Raw genomic sequence first — 13,512 nt, 5'->3', positions numbered from 1 at the left:
TCAAGCTTGAATCGATCCAACGATGGGGGAGGTGGGCCCTGGCCAGAGACCTAACTTTTAACAAACAACCAACAACAACAAAAACACTAAAGCGGGGCAGGGAATGGCAGGGAGAATTATAGGTGGAAGAAACTCATTTGCAGTCTGTTGGTTGCTCTGTTTCCTACTTGAGTTTTATTCACTTTTATTTTTTTCTAGACTCCAGGAACCTGGAGGAAATCCAGGGGTGGAAGCGCATGGAATCTAGGTTCAAGGTACGTACTTTCCATTCTGACAGAGGAACCACAACCCCATTTGACCACTAGGCAGAATCTCAGCACATGATATGTGGATGGAATCTCAGAGAATCAAGCCCCTCTCTTTTTCCAGATAAGGAAAATAAACGTTCATTCACTCAATAGAGAGTCTCCGAGAGTTTACAGTGTACTAGAGCTGAGGATATAAAAAGCTAGATGAGGTCCTGATCTCGTGGAGCCTACACTGTGATGGGGAAGTCCAACCAACACAGACAACAAACTAGGTAATATCCCAGTCGTAAGTACCCTAAAGAACATGAAACAGGATGACATGATAAAATACACTTGTTGGGGATGGAGGGCTATTTTACACTACAGTGTTCTGGGAAGACCTCTCTGAAGAGGTAACAATGACATGAGACCTGAAAAAAGAGAAGGAACCAGTAAGAGAGGATCAAATGGAGTTCCAGGCAGGGGATTCAGCAAATGTGAAGGTCTTGAGGTGGGAACATGTGGTTGGAAGAGCACAGTGGAGATTAAGTTCAAGTCTCGAGTTTTTGGCTCCCATGTTTTCTCCACTTGGGGATGTTTCTGTCTTGATGTTCCTAGTCATTATGTACTTCTTATGTACTATTTAATTTTTTTAAATCAAACATGGGTTGACTCAGAACCAAGGCTTTGAAGTAAGACACAAGTTCAAATCCCTACTGTGCCAATGTCTTACTGTGTGGCCTGGGACAAGTGACTCAACCTCTCTGACAGTTTCTCATTTGTAAAAATGGGTTAACAATATCTATTTCATGGAGTTGTTGTGAAAAGTAAATACGATTGTGTATGTAAGCCCTTGACATACAGCAAGCATTCAAAAAATAGCAGGTCTCCTCTAAGCAGGGCGGGGACCATGTCTGTCTTGCTTGTAATTGTATCCCTATCACAAAGAGAGTTCACAAATGAAGTCACTGCTCTGGGGAAGACTGCAACCAGGAAGGGTGAGGAGGGAAATGTTTTAACCTAGAGCAATATACGTAACAACAGCAAACCAAGTAGAATGTGAGCATAGATACACAGGCACACTAAGTGAGCTCATATGCCGTCTTTAAATAAAAGCCCAGGTAAGACTTTGGCCATCCGACTTCCCCTCTCTCTACTGTGCAGGTAAACAGACACAGTGTCCTGATTCAGTCTAATACAAGACCTTGAAATACATACAAAGGTCAAAGACTCTACATCTTGATATGAAAACTCGAGACCCATGTGAACGTTCAAAGAGCTGAAATCCTGATAGGGATGAGAGTGAGCTCGACACACTCCCAACCTATGCGCTACCTTCCTGACCCCGGTCAGCGGCTGTACTCTGAAATGCTTGTGAACAGCAGGACTGACTCACTTGCTTTATAAAGATGTCTCAAAGAAACTGATGATCACACACAAGTCGAGACAGAGATAAGACGCCCACTTGTTTGAATTTTTCTATTTTACTTCTGAAATGAGATATTTTCAAGTTAAATTCACAGATGGTCATCTGATGTGGGCTTTAAGAACTTTCTATCATATTTTAAACTCTGGAAACGTAACCTCCTCGTTGCCCCATTATGACCATGACAGAGAATGTACAATCCAGATCTGTAGTTTTATATCTTCTCTGCAGAGGCAGACAGGAAGAGGAGATGGAAAAACCACACATATAAAATTGGCTTATCCGCTAAGAATGAAGTTTTGCTTGGGTTTAGGAATTAAGAGTATCCCTTTATTTTGAAGTAAATTATGAAGTCTAGCCAGATGATTGAAGTATGAATAATTCTTCCATGGATTGTATTTCAAGCAACACAGCACAGGATCTACATGATAAGGGTCTTAAGATTAGCATCCATTTGACAAGCAGTCCTTTCTATATGAATAGGAGATTGAGATCTTGGTTAGTCATTCTGGAAATGTCAGGCTTCTCAGAGGCAGTTTAGGGAAAGTTGGAGTCAGGGAATGAGGGAGCCATTGGCATGGCAAGTTGTTTACGTTATATTCCATACGTCCCCTTGCACACTAATGTACAACTGCTTGGCCGGTGGCTTCCCCCCGTTATTAACTGGGCAGCCCCTTGCTACTTGGGACTCTCTGAGCCCAGCCCCCAGCACCGAGGGCTCCCCCTGGATCTCGCTTCGCTCCTTGGCAACAAGCAGGGAGATTATCCGCCCTCAAACTGACCTCCCCTCCGCCGATGTGTTTTCCTTGGAGAGATCAGTGTAGCTAGCCTTGGTATATAAGGGTCAAGGTTTAAAAGAATCTCTGAATGCATGGCTCTACTTTCTATCTCAGCTAATGGCTTTAGGTGGAAGCACACATGAGGTTAGGCGAGCAATCTTTCACCTTCGCACGTTGCTTCAAGTGAATTAAAACCAAAACCAGAGTTTTCCACCCCCCAACCCCCAGCCACGACCCACTGTTAGTCCTCCAAAAACCACGCCGGCTCGTCAGCTGCTTTGGAGCCCACTTGACTTCTCCCCGACGAGTGTCTACACCTGATCAAACTTTTAAAGTGGAGGCAGCCTTAGCGGGTAAGGAAAGACGGGCTGAGACCGGAACCTCCTGCCTGTTGCGCCCACCGTCCCTTGTTTCCCAGCCTTCACCTCCCCTTCCCTCCCCTCTCCGACGCAGTGGGAGCGACACAACCAACTATTCATTCTTTCTCAACAAAGGGAGCGAGGGAGGGAGATGTCAACAGTTACGGGGCGGGCTCCTTAGCTTTCTCTGCAAACTTTCCAAGAGATTAGTGGAGAAACTCGCCTCCTCCAAGCCCAGGGCTTCCCCCTCCCCGGCCCTCGCATCCCTCGACCCCCACCGGCTTCTGGGGCAGAGAGAGACGGGACCAGGAGGCGCGGCTGGATGCGCAGGGGGTCGGAGAGGCCAGCGCCCGGCAAGATGCCGCTAAAGAGCAAAGAGCAGAGATGCTCGCCGCACGTCGCCTCCCGCCTCCCGCCGCGGGCCCCTCCTGGGGAATCCCAGCCGGTTCAGAGGCCCCTAAGGGAGCAGCCCGGTCCCCCATTCAGCCACTCCAGCCCCCAATCGCCAACTCGGCTGGGGGTGGGGTGCGCCGGCTCTACTTTCCTGAAGTAGTAGCCTGAAGTTCGCCAACAAACTTCCCAGTCTGTCCTGCAAGGGGAGGGGGAGGCCGAGGCGCCCCGAGAGGAGCCGCACGCCCGCGGGACACGCGGCGGAGACTCACCTCCCCGCGCGGCGCCCGGGCTCTCCGGCTGGGGCTCAGAGGCGCTGTTCGTTCTGCCCTGCGCCGCGGCTGCTCCCAGAGCAGGAGCCGCTCATGATCGGTGGGGCGCGCCGGCCGAGAAGCCCGCGCGCGGCTCTCTGTGCGCCCGGCGTTTGCGGCTCCCGCTCCCGCCCAGGCCCCAGCCCCGGCCGCGGCAGCTGCAGGAGCGGCTCTAAGCCGGCGGCGCGCACTCCGGCCCTCAACTGGTGATTTGCGGCTTCCCGGCCCCACCCCGGCGAGCCTATTCGCGCAGCCTTGCAGAACCCCCCGCGACATTTACATGCGCTGACCTCGCCTTGCCCTCCTCTGCCCGGATTTTAGAGTTTGGCTCTCTTCGTACCTCCCGAGAAGCCAGTCCTCAAGTGTAGATCGACCACTTCCTCAATGTACGCCTCACGAGAGACAACCCCACCTAATCCACTCCTCTCCCCTCCCCGCGCTATTTCATTACCCAGCAGATCTGCTTTGCTTGTCTGCAGACACCAGGCTGGCTTTCAGTTTAAAGGGGTTTGATGGGATAAAGACCAGGTAACCACAGATGACCAAGCCATGGGAACAAGCAAATCAATCACACCCACCTGGACATATTGAAAGCCAAGTGGGAGGTGGAAGTGGCACTCCAGTACTAGATTGCTTGGTGGGGTAAAAAATTGGAGTCTGGTGGAGGACTTACACTACCAGATATAAAGACCTATTAGAAAGCTGTAGAAAAGTAATTGGCAGCAAGGATAGACGATAGAATAGAGAGACCAGAAACAGACCTATAGTATATGGTCACTTGATTTACATTCAAGATGCTGATGTGTTGCACTGGGGAAAGTGTGGTCTGTCTTTTCAGTAAATGATGCTGGATCAACTGAACACCCACATGGAGAAAAAAGAAGAATCTTGACCTCTACCTTATACCATACCAAAAAAATCTATTCCAGAAGGATATTAACTCTAACTGTAGAAGGTAAAATAATAAAACCATCCAAAGTAAATATCAAAAAACATCTTCATGACCTTAAGGTAGGCAAAGACTTCTTAAACATATACAGCACTAACATAAAGGAAAAAAACTGATCATTGGATAACATGACAATTAAGAACTCCTGTTCATTCTAAGACACCATTAGTGAAAAAGCACGCCACAGAGTGCTTTACACATATCCAAAAAAAGGACTTATATAGAATATATAAAGGGCACTCACAAATCAGCAAGAAAAAGGCAGAAAAACCTAATTGAAAATAGGCAGAATATTTCAACAGGCATTTTTCAAGAGGGGATAAACAGGCATTTCTCAAAAAGTCAAAAAACATATGAAAAGGTTCTCAACTTATTAACTATCCCAGAAATGCAAATTGAAGTTGCAATGTGATCTCCCTTCACACCCACCAGAATAGCTAAAATTAGAGAATTTTGTATAACACTTTAGAAACCTGTTTGGCATTATCTACTATATTAACTTAGAGTCTGTGACCTACCAGTTCCATCCCTAGTTGTATACCTAACGAAGATATATACACATATTCACCAAAAGACATATACACATATTCACCAAAAGACATGTTCAAAGATGCTTATAGCATCTCTCTTTATAACAGCCCCAAAGAAACAACCCAGATGTCCATTAACAGAAGAGAGAGAAACTCTGTAGAATACTATAAGAATGAATGAACTATGTCTACACTCAACAAGATGCATGACTCTCATGAATATGACGTTGAGTGAAAGAAACTGGACACAAATGGGTACATGTAAAGTTCAAAAACAGCCAGAACATATCTATGATGTTAATGGTGAAGATAGTGGTTATCTTGAGGGGTGTGTAGTGATGGAAAGGGAACCCAGAAGAGTCTCTAGGTGCTGGTAATATTCTATTTCTTGATCCAGGTGCTGGTTACATAGATGTGTACTATTTAATAAAAAATAACTATCCCTCATTTTATAAAAATTGATTGGTTTGTGCACTGCTCTATACATATGTTTTACTCCAATTAAAATATTTTTTAAATTGTGCCATGTTGGTATACTTTGTATCCTTTTCATTCCCCTAAGAAAGAACCATCAGCAAGGCTGCAAGATTCTAAATGCAGCATTCTCAAGAATCAGTTTCTACCTTTTCCTTATGGGTGTGTTTGTGGGTTCGTCTTTATCTTCCCTGCCTCATTAGAAGCATAAACTGTTTTTGTAAGATTTTTTTTTTTTTTTTTTTGCAGTACACGGGCCTCTCACTGTTGTGGCCTCTCCCGTTGCGGAGCACAGACTCCGGACGTGCAGGCTCAGCGGCCATGGCTCACGGGCCCAGCCACTCCGCGGCATGTGGGATCTTCCCGGACCAGGGCACGAACCCGTGTCCCCTGCATTGGCAGGCAGACTCTCAACCACTGCGCCACCAGGGAAGCCCTGTAAGATTTTTTGATGTGGACCATTTTTAAAGTCTTTATTGAATTTGTTACAATATTGCTTCTGTTTTATGTGTTGGTTTTTTGGCCCCAAGGCATGTGGGATTTTAGCTCCCCGACCAGGGATCGAACCCTCACCCCCTGCATTGGAAGATGAAGTCGTAACCACTGGACCACAGGGAAGTCCCTAGAAGCATAAACTTTTAATTTTTGTTCGATCTTCCCAAAGTATTTAGTGCAGTGAATTTCAAACAGACTAGCTGGTACATTTCTAAACTGAATTATTAGAAAGACATTTACTGACTTCCTGTTGCTCTGAAGTGTCACTGAGAGCAATGGTAAAACTTTGGTTTTTCTTGATTTTCAAAATTCCCTGAGCACCTACTATGGGTAAAGTTTCTACTGAGTGACGCACCATGGCGAGGTAGCAATAAAGACTAGAAGACAACTTACATCCAGAGAGGCCTTGCACAAGTCACTATCCCTCTCAGTCCCTCTATTTCCTCACGAATGAGTGAGTAAATAAATGTTAGAAGTCAAGGAAATAATAAATGTGGAAGTGCCTAGCATACAATAGTTCTCATTAACTATTACTAGAACTGATGACACATCCTATTATTTGTCTTCACAATACCCCTGTGAGATAGGAGGCATCTCTATCCTGATTTATATGGGAGGAAACAGACTCAGAAAGATTAAGTAATTTCAACTACAAATTCATTCAACAAACATTTGTTGTTTACCTACTATGTGCCAAGATCCATAGCTAGTGAGAAGCAGAGTCAGAATTTGATCAGATATTTTAACTTCAAGTTCAGTGGACTTTCCACCACATCACAACTACTTTCACATTTGTATCCCCAGTGCCTAGCACATAGTAGGTGATCAATGCATTCATGGATGAGCAATAGGAGGTGTTTTTTTTTTAATTAAAAAAATTTTTAATTTGTTTTTGGCTGTGTTGGGTCTCTGCTTCTGTGCGCGGGCTTTCTCTAGTTGTGGTGAACTGGGGCTACTCTTCATTGTGGTGCGCGGGCTTCTCATTGCGGTGGCTTCTCTTGTTGCGGAGCACGGGTTCTAGGTGAGCAGGCTTCAGTAGCTGTGGCTCGCGGGCTCAGCAGTTGTGGCTTACGGGCTCTAGAGCGCAGGCTCAGTAGTTGTGGCGTACAGGTTTAGTTGCTCTGCGGCACACGGGATCTTCCCGGAGCAGGGCTCGAACTCGTGTCCCCTGCATTGGCAGGTGGATTCCTAACCACTGCACCACCAGGGAAGTCCCATAGGAGTATTTTTAATATAAGATTTTGATTGGGTAATATGGTTCATATATTACACATGGTTCACAAATTACACACACACACACACACCATTTTATATATATATTAAATGGTATACAGTGAAAAGTCCCCCTCTTAACTCTTTCTCCCATCTGCCAGTCCCCTCCCACCATAGGTAATAACTGTTTTTAATATGTGTGCCTGCCAGAATTTCTCCAAGTGTGTGTGTTATTCCCCACTCCTACACAAAAAGTAACATGCTATACCCATAGTTCTTCACTTTGCTTATTTTTTTCACTTAATGTATCTTGGAGATTTCCCCATATTAGTGCACGGTACTCCTTTGAAGAGATGTACCAGAATTTATTCCATTAGTGCCCTATTGATGGACAGTTAAGTCGTTTCCAATCCTTTCCTATTACAAACGGTACTGCAATGAATAACCTTGAACATGTGTCATTGGTATGTGTAAGTATATCTGTAAGATAAATTTCCAGAGGTAAAATTGCTGAGTCAAAGGGTATATGCTTTTGTAATGTTGATAAGTAATGCCAAATTTCCATTCCACCAATTTACACACCACAGCAATATAAGAAAACGTTTATTTCCCCACATTCTTTTCAGAAGGTATTAAACTTTTGAATTTTTGCCAATCTGGTAAGTAAAATATGAATTTTAGTGCAATTTAAATTTGCAGTTCTCATAATAAGTGAGGCTGCTCATCTTTTCATGTTGAGTAGCTATTTGTTTTTCTTTTTTGGAATTTGCACTTCTGTTTTTCTATCTATTTGTAGGTCTTTTTATTATGACTTTTTTAGGACCCCCTTCCATATTAGGAAGCTTAGCTCTTTGTGGTATGAACTGCAAATATGTCCTCAATGATAATATTAAAGAAAACAAGTGATATACATAAAGTCCTGTTATTTTAGGAAGCTCATTCCGGAAGCCATAAGGAGTGAACTAGAGAAGTGAGAGCCAAGGTGGGACACTGGTTAGAAGGCTATAGCCATAGCCTTACTGTCACATGACAAGAGCTTTGACTAGGCTGGGGGCAGTGGAAATGGAAGTTAAGGACCAAAGTTATTACCAAGAAATAAATGGCAAGAGTTAATTATTAGCAATGATAACAATGACAATAATAGTAGCTACAACTGGTTTAGTAGTAACAACCACCAAGAACTATGCTGAGTGCTTTACCAGCTTTAAGCTGTGAACTGGTACTATTACTGCCCCTATTTCACAAATGAGAAAAGTGAGTTTTAGCAGTTAATGCAAATTGCATTTATAGCAGCATTTATAGCAGTTAAGTAACTTATCCAAATTCACTCTAGATGTAAGTGGCAGAACCAAGGCAAACCCCAGGTCTATCCGACCCAGCTGCCTCGCAGAGTGAAGGAGAATGATCAAAGGTCTGCAGGCTGAGTACCTGGGTAATGCCTGGCTTGATGACAGATGTAGAAGCCAGAGAACAGCTGCCGCTGGCTGGAGAGCAACGTGCTCACTCTTAGGTACACCGAGCATTTTTCAAAGCCTTTCATGTATATGATTACTCTTCCCACAATGTCTCTGTGAGTCAAAGGGGGTAGTATTAACCCCATCTTACTGATGAGAAGACTGAGGCACCATGAAATTAAATAACCAGTCCCAGCTCATATGTCTTATTCTCTGGGACACCTTCCCTAAAACTCAGAACAGGGCAGATTCCCTGATTATATGTGTCTTACCGTCTCCTTTCCTTCCTGGAATTTGTCACAGTTCATAATTACACATTTATTTCTGTTATTTTTGTTTAACATCTGTTGCTCTATAGTCTCTAAGATCCAAGTCTGGTTTTGCGTTTGCTTTGTTCCTAGTTTGGCACACATGATTGGCAGGCAGTAGATATATACTGAATGAATGAATGAACTCCAGGCCTCTAGACTGTTTATCCTTTCATCTTCCTACTGTATCATAAAGCTTCCTATAAGATAAATAATATAATTCCATGGATGTGGGCTGTGTTATAAACAATCTGAGGATTCAAATTTCTTTAAGTCTACAGCTAGCTTCCACATTCATGTTTAGACAGCAAAACCCTGGGCTGCTTCAACCAGAGAGACAGAAGAAGGACAACATAGCTAGTGAGTTGGAGTTGATGACTTCAGGGCAGTACATGAGGCTTTGTCAGGGAGTACTCACCCTGGAGTAGGTCCCCTCCTGCCACAAAGTAATTTGTTGAGCCTCACCCCATAACATCATTAGTTAACAGGTAGCTGGGGCATGCACTGGGCAAAATGCACTTTAAGGAAGAATAGCTCCTAAAATTTCAGCTTTGCCCAGCTCTAAATGGTAACAAGGAAGGAAAAACAGATGCTTAAGCTATCACTGATGAAGACCAAACAGAAAATCTGAACCTGAACAATCACAGAAAGAGAGACTGCGAATTCCCTGAGTTTACTATATAATAAATCACTGACCCAAAGAAGGGGCAGCTCTGACATGGACCAGAGCAGCAAATGCTGTGGTATTTTCTGAAGCCTCACCCTCTAGGCTCCTGGCCCATGAAGAGTTAGCCATGGACTCGGTGTCATGGGGATCCCAGTCTACCAAGCAGAGAAGTCAACTCAGCTTCCAAAAGGCCTGTATGATGGCTGTAAATGCCCTGTCATATTGGCTAGAGAAGTCACTGTAGGACGGCTACATTTCGATAGATCCTCAATAAATACTTACTGAATGAGTGAGTGAGTGAGTGAAAAAGCGATGGAGTTCTTGGTAACAGGCTCATTTTCTATACAAGGTGCACATTTGAACTACCTGTTCACCAAACTCTGGACCCTCGTCCCCAGTTACTTCCTTAATCAGATGAGCAGCTTTGCATTAATTAGCTTCTCAACTTATGCAACAGTTGGAAGGAAATACTCTAAAATGCCTCTGGATAATTATGGAATACCAGGTGATTTTAATTTCCTTATTTACACAGCTCCCCCTTTCCATTTTTTTCTTCAGTAAGCATGTATTATTTTTATTATTAAAAATGCCACTTAGGGCTTCCCTGGTGGCGCAGTGGTTGAGAGTCCGCCTGCCGATGCAGGGGACACGGGTTCATGCCCTGGTCCGGGAAGATCCCACATGCTGCGGAGCGGCTGGGCCCATGAGCCATGGCCGCTAAGCCTGCGCATCCGGAGCCTGTGCTCTGCAACGGGAGAGGCCACAACAGTGAGAGGCCCAAGTACCGCAAAAAAAAAAAAAAAAATGTCACTTAGAAAACCAATTCACTGAGCCCTACCATATGGAAATTATCACCAGCCCAGAGAGAGATGAAGGTGAGTACATCAACAGGAACTTCTGTCCTTGGGGGGAATACAGCACAGGTACAGAGAGAAGGATTGGCTGCAACAGAGGTTCCTGTGCTGTGGGAAGGCAGAGGAGGGAGGGATGGGGCACAGACTCTTGATGCTGGTGAAAATAAAGAAGAGAAGTTTTGAAGAAGAAATGCTTTACTATGGAAATGAAGAACAAAGAAACAAATGTATGTGAAACCTAGTGCAATGGTCACCTGGCTGTCCTCTTGAGTTACAGTGGGGAAGGTCTCAGTTTAGATGCTGCAGACTGCCCAGTGGCAGGTGGAGGTGAGCTCTGCCAGCATTATTCTAGTGCAGAAGAAGGAACCTGGACAGTTAGAGCAAATGAAGGGAGCATGAAACCTACCAGCTCCCCTAATCAGGAGAAGCCAGGCTGACGGAAAAACCTCACTTACTTGGATGTACTCATTCAATCTTTGAGAGCAAAGTTGGCCTTCCAGATGAGTGGGCTTCAGCCCAAGAGCATGGTTTGTGAGATGTGGCTAAGACTCTCACACCTACCATCTTAAAAAAAAAAAGTCTTCCTAGCAATCTTATCACTTAAAACTCTATCTTTAGCTGCTCATTCCTTTGTGTGAGGCGCTGACCTCACTCTGCCATCCTCTTTTTTGTAAAACAATGTTAATCCTTAATGGATGACTTAACAGAACACAGGCTCTAAATGTGCCCTTTGCCCAGTGCCTCTACTTCCAGGAATCTGTCCTGCACAAATGCTCACTCACCTGTACATACCAAGATATTTATAGCAGCATTATTTGCAGTTTTAAAAAAGTGTTTGCAGAGGGATGGCTAAATTATAGCACACCTATACTATGCAGCTGATATGAATGAGGTAATTCTATAGGTCCTGACACAGAAAGGTATCTGTGAAATATTATTAAGTGAAAAAAGCAAGCTGCCGCATTCATGTAAATATAACAAACTTGTTACTTGTGTGGGATTATGTGTTTACATGTACAAAACATCTGGAAGAACTTCCTTCCATCAAACTGAGGGGTGAAGTGGACAGGAGAGTGAGAGGGGACTTTGCTTTTCCCTCCATGTTATCCTAAACTGTTTGCATTTATTCCAGTGAGCACTGATTGCTTTCATAATTAAAAATAATTTATACAGCACTTACTATGTGCCAGGTACTGTTCTAAGAGTTTTATGTATATTCACTCATTTAGTTCTGACAATAATCCTGTGAGGTGGCACTGCTCTTATCCCTTTTTATAGATAAGGACTCAGTCCTTGCCCAGGTCACACAGAGAGATATAAAGGTGCTGAGCTTTGAACCCACGCCAGGTGGCTCAGACTTTGTGCTCATAGATCATAGTGCCTCAAAAAGATGATGTAAATAAATAAGTAGCACTGCTTTTAGAATCCGAAACACCTGCATTTGAATCCCAGTTTCTCCTGATTAGTTGGGGGATTCTTAGCAAGTGTCTTACTTCTAGCTGTTTCCCCATCTGTAAAATGGAGATGATCGTCGCATACCTCATGAGACTGTTATGAGAACTACACAGATACGTTCAGCGCCAGGCACTTAGCAAGTACTTGATAGACTATTTCCTCTATTAAGATTAAATTACCAGTCCTTTAATGCCTGATCATTTGATTGGCTGTTTTCTTGATTGGCTGCCTGACAGCATCTGGTGCTTCAAGGTAAGTGCAGAAGGAGGACTTGGGAATAAGGGGGGAGCTGGCTCAGACCCAGGACACGAAAAGTGCTGAATTAACACGTCACTGTTTTCACAGTTTTGCCTACAGTCAGTCCAGTTAAGAAAACAAAATTCATAATATTTATGTGAGTTTTGAGATCATTCTGGGGTAAAAGAGCACCATTCCATTTTGAGAATGAGGGTATTAAGTCTCGGGAATTTGTCCAAAGTCACTGAGCCAATTAGATAACAGAGGCAGGACTGAAATTTAGACTTTCTAATTCCACATCCACCCTCTTTTCACAAATCCCACTGAGTTGGTGTCGGGATACCATGGTGGGGAAGTGGTGACTGCAGCCTCTCAGAAGGAAAGTGCTAGAGAAGTGGTAAGAGTCTGGTAGTAACAGTACCACTGGGGGGAAATGCGCCACCAATTCATGTGCAGTGTTGCTGAGGGTGGGAAAGGGCCTTGCCCACACTTCAGAGATGACAAGTGTGACAGACCCACTCCGGGTGGGGTCCACCCAGCCCAGGGTCAGATTACCCTATCCCTTTCTCTCTGCCCTTTATAGCCCTTAGCTTAACAGCAGTCATCATTCGACCAAACGGGACCCAAGCCCATCTGGGAGGAGACAGGGGGCCACAGGCACGTGTCTGCTGGAAGCTGGGGGAGGATCCAGAGTGCGCGCTTGCTCACGCTCTCCGCTTGGCAGCCTCCTGCCTCAGCCTGATCCTTCCTTATTTTCCAAAAGCCCCGGAGGTCAGGCAGGAGCCAAGGAGGGACTGTTCTCTCCTTTTGTGAGGGTCCAACCCCGCCACCCATTTTTCAGGCTCGACCAATCCCTGTGAGGTCGGGGTCGTTACCATTCTCCAGAGAGAAGAGATGGCGACCAGAAATGGTTAAGAGGGCTTCCCTTCCCTGGTGGCGCAGTGGTTGAGAGTCCGCCTGCCGATGCAGGGGACACGGGTTCGTGCCCCGGTCCGGGAAGATCCCACATGCAGTGGAGCGGCTAGGCCCGTGAGCCATGGCCGCTGAGCCTGCGCGTCCGGAGCCTGTGCTCCACAACGGGAGAAGCCACAACAGTGAGAGGCCCGCGTACCGCAAAGAAAATAAAAAATAAAAATAAATAAAAGAAATGGTTCAGAAAGAGCCAGAGTTCTTGACCTTTTTTCCAACCAGACATGAACATGGCACAACTCACTCCCACGTGAGTACAAGGGGTGTGCGAGCTCAGGGCATGAGGTGTGATCTCACAACTTTCTCTTTCACTCAAGACACCCTCTGGTTACTAAAATGTGGGTAACTATTAAAGCTGGGTTTTTTATGCTATTATCTCTACTTTTGTGTATGCTGAAAAAATGCCATGATGAAAT

General features: G+C 44.8%; 1 protein-coding gene across 3 annotated transcripts in view; it reads right to left on the bottom strand.

The window, feature by feature from the left end:
- The window catches only part of BCAR3 (BCAR3 adaptor protein, NSP family member), a 206,287-nt gene that overhangs the window by 112,768 nt on the left and 80,007 nt on the right, over positions 1 to 13,512 (bottom strand). Inside the window, exon 1 of one of the 3 annotated variants that reach the window (XM_019919797.3) lies at positions 3,454 to 3,664. The exons of the other annotated variants lie outside the window; for them this stretch is intronic. The gene's annotated coding sequence lies outside the window, so the exon portion shown is untranslated. Of the gene's footprint in view, positions 1 to 3,453; positions 3,665 to 13,512 lie in introns of those variants that run through there. 3 annotated transcript variants of the gene reach the window in all.

The sequence above is a fragment of the Tursiops truncatus genome, chromosome 1 (assembly GCF_011762595.2).
Source record: "Tursiops truncatus isolate mTurTru1 chromosome 1, mTurTru1.mat.Y, whole genome shotgun sequence".
Lineage (NCBI taxonomy): Eukaryota > Metazoa > Chordata > Mammalia > Artiodactyla > Delphinidae > Tursiops > Tursiops truncatus.
Note: the sequence above shows the minus strand (reverse complement) of the source record. Positions and strands in the feature narration are given on the sequence as shown.